This window comes from Heterocephalus glaber, unplaced genomic scaffold (assembly GCF_053883595.1).
Source record: "Heterocephalus glaber isolate CG9 unplaced genomic scaffold, H.glaber_assembly_v1.0 deba00001509, whole genome shotgun sequence".
NCBI classification, from domain to species: Eukaryota; Metazoa; Chordata; class Mammalia; order Rodentia; family Bathyergidae; genus Heterocephalus; species Heterocephalus glaber.
The window spans coordinates 3,380,652-3,386,705 of NW_028258325.1; the positions used below are offsets into that span (position 1 = coordinate 3,380,652).

Consider the following 6,054-nt stretch of genomic DNA (forward strand, 5'->3'; position numbering starts at 1 on the left):
GCTTTGAGCCCTTTGAAAATCATGCATTTGGGCCAGGGATTTAGCTCAGTGGTTTCACCGCCTGCTGCGCAAGCTCAAGGGCCCGAGTTCAATCCCTGGTACCAAAAAAAAAAAATCATGCATTTGATTTAGGGAACATCAGTCAATGAGCCCTCTCCAAGAAGAATCATCTACACACTCAGGGAAGCTCTGTGAGGGGCTGAGTGGGTGCCCCACAGGGTTTGGCACAGGCATGGGCTGCCTTCCGGGGAGCCTCAGGGACAGTGACACTCTCCAGGGTCAACAGCAGAAAATGTCACCACTTCTGGCTTTGAAGAGGCAAAAAGTAGAGAAAGGGAAGTCTGTAGCCATGGGAGGAACTCGCAGGTGGGAGCTGTGGCCAAGGAAGAGGAGCCGGACATTTGCAGAAGCCAGTCCCACAGGCAGAGGAAGGAAGAAGTGTCCTGAGTGCTCTCATCCCGCTCTGTGCTCCTGCTGGGGCCTCCCATTGGCTGAATCTGACAGGAAGTCAGAGGCCAAGAGCCTGGGGCCCTCCCCTGAAGGTCAGTCTTCCAGGCCACAGGTGGGAAAGGCAGTGCATGAGTCTGAGAATGGCAGATAGTGGACTATGGCTGAAACCAGGAGCCCCAATCCACCTCTCCTTTAAATTGTGGATATGTGGTATAGTGTTTCACCAACAAGAAAGTAAAAAGACAAGGCAATTAAGGTAAACTAGGGCAATAGTGTGGCCCTAATCCAACAGGAGTGGTGTCCTTATGACAAGAGGAAATCTGGACCCAGAGACACACACAGGGAGAGCACAGGGGACGGTGAGGCAGAGAGCTACAAGCCAAGGAAGGACTGCAGCCACCACCGGGAGCTGGGGAGGCCAGGGCAGATCCTCCCTCACAGCCTTGGAAGAGGACAGCCTGGCACAGGGGCCTGGCGGAGGAGAGCTGCTCATGGCATGGGGCACAGGAAGCAGAGAAGGGAGGGGCCAGGAGAGAGACAAAACCTTCCAGGCCACACCCACCAGGCTCCACCTCCTAACCGCAAGTCAGCTGATCTATAAGCCCTGTAATTCAATCGCCTTCCAAAAGCCCCACCTATGAGCACATGAGGCTCTTGGGGGACATCTAGATAGAAACCATAATATAGCTCTTTAATGATCTGGTCTCCGAATGAGATTACATTCTGATTTACTGAAGCTTAGGACATCAACATAGGAATTCCAGGGTTGAGGAAGAGACACCTGAACCTATAGCCATTTAATTCACACACAGAAAAGTACATGAAGCAGAAATGCCCACTTCACCATGGTTACAAACCCAACTGCTGGCCATGTGACTGTGGGTCCCAGGCACAGTGGAATGGCCTTCCTGATCATAGTCCCTGAGGTGGCTGTGGCCTCCCTGCACATCACCCATGCATGCACCTGGAACAGCACCTGACTCCACCTCCTCTCTGCACCCCAAAGGGGCTGGCTTCTGACACCCAGCAGCTCATCAGGAAGGTTTGCCCCTGCCAACATATGCACTTCCCCTCTGCTGCAGAGCCCTGCTGTGTGCACACCACACTGCTCAGGTCCTTACCCTGTGTGTCACATCATTCTACTGGTGACAGGCATCCAGTTGTCTCCTGCTTGGACCTAGGGTGGCACTGTGACCCGAGGGGACTTGTATCATTGACTATACCGGAGAGGAGCAAACTGTCTCTCCAGAGGGCCGAACTAAGGGGCAAGTTTGGGTACAGAAGACAAAAGAAGCAGGGTATGGTGGCATATGCCTGTAATCCCAGCGATCTGAGAGACTGAGACAGGAAGATCACAAGTTCAAGCCCAGCCTGGGCAACTTAGCGACTTGGTGAGATGCTATCTTGAAATTTAAAAATTGAAAAGGGCTGCTTTGCTGGCCATTTCTTGGGGGCAGGTCTCAGAACCCAGCAGAGGGCAAATTCAAAACATGAGTCATTCAACCTGGACAGGTTTGCAGCTGCAGTCTCCGCACCCTGGCAAAATCATGGACCTGGCCTGAGTGCCCTAGTGGCTGCCAGCCTCCCCTTCCTGTGACCAGCCTGCTCCCCAGGCTCTGGTGGCTCCCAACCCAGAACAAGCTACCTTGCATGTGACAGGGCTCCACAGGCTGCTCTGGCACATCGACTACTTGAACTACAGACGCTTGAAACCCAGTGGGTACATAAAGGTCACTTTGACCTTCATGCCAAAGTCCCCTGCTGAAGATGCCCCGTCCCAGATGCATTCTCGACATCAAGGCCAGCATTTCTTCCTAAGGGCTCCCAGGCAACTTGCAAATAACTTACAACTTGAAAATAATTGGCACGCTGTCTCCTGTGACTTTTGTGTGTGCTTAACTCTCAGTCCCAGACGGCGCTGTAAGAGGACAAAATGCAGTTTCGCTGCCCTCCCGGCTTTTGGAGCCCATTCATGTCTGTGTGCACTTGAGCCAGCCTGGGGAGGGGCTGGGAGCCTCCTTCTTCTTGAGAAGACTGGGTGTTGGGGGAGTGTCGGGGAGACTGGGCCTCCCCAGGTGCAGAGGAAGCGAGCCAGGGCTGCAGTGCTCACTCACCCTCCTCCCTCCTTCCCGCAGAGGTCTGGGCACCAAGGAGCCCCCAGTCTCACCGCTCGGGCTCCGAGCATGGAGAGCCACGGCACAGGGGAGGCAGCTTCATCCACAGAAGCCCGGGAGAGTCACCTGGCCAGGGGATCGGACTGACCTGTGTACCAGGAAGGGATGACCGGCGTCTAACTGGATCTGTTAAAGAGCAAACAGCCAGAGCAGGTGCCTGGGATTGCTGAAAAGGGCCAGCACTGTGAAGGTGAAGGAGACCAGGAAACGTGGCAGCTGAATGGGACATATGATCCTTGGCTGGATCCTGGATTAAAGGGGGGGGGGGGCGGACGTAAAGAACATTAGAGGCATGATCAGGGAAATCTGCACAGCATGTACTTTCGATGACACTGTGTCAGTCTTTTCTTGAGTGTATTGTTGTGACAGTTGGTTTTGTGTGTCGATGCAGCTGCGGGTGGGCAGTTGATGAGACACTGGGAATGGTGATACGCGCCTGTAATCCCAGCACTCGGAAGTCTGAGGCAGGAGGATCACAAGTTTGAGGCCACTGTGGGGCTACACAGTGAGTTCAAGGCCAGCCTGGACTACAGAGTGGGACATTGTCTCAAAAAAACAAAGAGGAGATTGTGTTTAAACTGGGGAACTTTGAGTGAAGCCAACTGCGCTTCATCAGGTGGGTGGACCTTGTCCAATCAGGCGAAGGTCTCACCAGAACAAATAATCTGGCTGCCAGAGGAAGGTAATTCTCCAGCAGAGGCTTCCGGCTCATCTGCACCAGGGACCTCCCGGCTCGCTGCCTGCCGCCCACACTGCAGATGTGGACAGCTCCTAGGAACAGTCCCCTCCCACACGCACACATCCACCGCTCCTGCTTCCCTGGAGAGCCCTGGTGCCACTGTGCCAGGCGAACACCCTGTCCCCAGGAGGGCAAGGGTACAGGCAAGAGATGAAAGGTTACCATGTCTGCTCCTGACTCTCACAAGGCTCAGCAAACCAGATAGTGCATGTACGCATGTTATCCGTACACAGACACGCGTAGGTGCCATTCACAAACGGGTGCTGTGTGCAGGCACAGCAGTGCCAGCAGTTTTGCTTTCCAACAGTCAACTGTGGTCTGAGAATAGGAAATGGGAGATCCCAGAAGGAATCAGTAAGGTACTCTGAGAGGCCTTCTTCACATAACCATTGTTACAGCCTATCACAGTGGTAATTAATCCATGTGGTTATTCGTGCTGGTCTCCTACTGTGCCTATTTATAAAGCATCCTTACAAAGGATGGCAAAACCCAAGTCCGCATAGGGCTTGGTGCTGTCTGGTTTCAGGCACCCAGAGGTCCTGGGGTGAGTCCCCTACAGGTAAAGGGGGCGTTTATCTGTGTGCCCTATGGGTACATGTGTGTATGAAAAAGACAGGGCAGACACAGAGAGGGGCAAAGGTAGTTCCAAGTTAGCAGCTGCTGCTTCTAGGGCAGACGGCACAGACTCCTGTGGTTCTGGTCTTCCAACCTGTCTATAGGTTTTAAATGTTTTTCAGTGAAAATGCTGGGATGCTTTCCATGACTTTGGGACCAAGTGAAGACCCCAAGTCTGGTCTGGGAGCTGTTGGTGCGGGAGGGGCCCCGTGAGCAGAACCCAACCTTCCCACCCCGATTCAGAACCAACTGAGACCAGAGTCCAGGCACTGGCAGACAGAACCAAGCGTCGGGGGGCTGGGGTTGGACAGAATGGGCTGGGGTGACAGCCACATGGTGCCCCATGTCTGCCTGGGGACTCCTAGCAGCCTGTGGGGAGAAGCCTGGGTCTGCAAACATGGCTCCCCATCCTGGGCCACTGTCCAGGGAGGGGAAAGGACAGCAAGCCTGAAGATCCCCAGGCCCGGCCTTCAAGATCCATGGGCCAAAGGTGTCCCTCCCTCCAGCCCTCCAGGTCTCTGTGGCGGTACCCCTGTCTATCCAGGGACAGTGCCAGCCACCATGCACCGCGTGGGAGCTTGGGCCCAGGAAACTATCCCCAGCCCGGCTGAGATGAGTGTCAACTAGGGACAGGCACAGCAGAGCCACCACGGACAGGCACGTAAATAGGGGACAGAGGTGTGAGGGACAAATCAACACAACCACCACATGCGCGGTCCTTCCCTAGAGAAGGCCACATCACATCGCCTCATGGCCACCCCTCTCTACCTCCACGTAGCCCAGGCTCTGGCCTCCTAATGAGAAGCCACATGTGACCGCCAGTGCAGCTGGGCCCAGTGGCAACCAGCCCGATGAAGAGACACTAAGGCCAGCACGTGTTGCTGAAGCCAGCAGAAGCGGTGCTAAATGGCCACTCAGGGTGCTCAGCGGGTGCCAAGGAGACCTCACCCTGGGCAGCAAGGGGACCGCAGAGCCTGCTCCCTGCGGTGATGACCGGGTGCTGGGAGGCGGCATTCATACAAAGCCACAGACATCGTTTGACACCCCAAGAGACACAACCCAGACCCCAGCCTCCATAGAACAGATGAGTCAGGGAAGGCAACGAGGGGCCTTCAGATGCCAGAGAAATTCTGCTCCCAGTCTGCAGGCCCAGCTGCACAGCGTGGCCAGCTCTGTGGGCACCTCACAGCATCCATGCATGATCCATCTCCTTTTCCTGCTTAAGTCTCGTGCAGAGGCTTATTAAAATCTACTAAACATACGTGCATACAGCTGGATATGGCAGTGCACACCTGTAATCCCAGCACTTGGGAGGCTGAGGCAGTAGGATCACTGTGAGTTCAAGGCCATCCTGGGCTACACAGGGATACCCTGTCTCAAAAACCAAAACAAACAAACAAAAAGGTACACGTCATGAAAGATCGATGGACATTTTATAGAGGCAAAAACATGCATGAAACACCAAAGCACAATGGCTTAATGAGGGGGGCAGGATGGCGGGGCAGGGTTGTAGGTAAATATGACCAGCGAGAGGCCTGCAGGGATGCAGACGCACAAACAGGGCATGAGGTAGGAAGGGGTACACACCGTGGCGGCAGCCCGGGGCACCCAGCTGTCCTATGTCCCCTTAGAGCCAGGGCCTTCCCTGAGCTGCAGGAACCCAAGAGGCTGCCCACTCTCAACACTGTGACTTGTTCTGACCAGAGCAGCCTCAGCACCACTTGGTGACCTCCACGGAAGTTTCAGAGACGTGACTTTGTTGAGCGAGCAATTCTGCCTGTAGGGAAACGTGGATTCAAGACCCACAGGCTTGAGCGTGTGTGCCAGGCTGGCTGGCACCATCACCTAGGGAAAGCCTCTCAGCAGCAGGCTCGGGAGGTGAAAGGAGGGACGCTCAGATGGAGGTGGGCCCACAGCCACTGAGGGTAAGGGTAGGCAAAGCCCCATCCACAGGCCAGCAGGGACAGCCGGGACAAAGAGGCAGGTCACACACGTTCCTGTGCCTGGCACATAGCAAGTGATTTTTTTTTTTTTTTTTTTTGTACCGGGGATTGAACTCTGGAACTTGCGCTTGGG

General features: G+C 54.8%; 1 long non-coding RNA gene across 3 annotated transcripts in view; it reads right to left on the reverse strand.

The window, feature by feature from the left end:
* Positions 1-6,054, reverse strand: part of LOC110349704 (uncharacterized) — a 45,459-nt gene that overhangs the window by 14,371 nt on the left and 25,034 nt on the right. For 2 of the 3 annotated variants that reach the window (XR_002395890.2, XR_015441254.1), the window contains one exon: positions 2,713-2,871. The exons of the other annotated variant lie outside the window; for it this stretch is intronic. This is a non-coding gene — a long non-coding RNA (uncharacterized LOC110349704). The remainder of the gene's footprint in view (positions 1-2,712; positions 2,872-6,054) is intronic. 3 annotated transcript variants of the gene reach the window in all.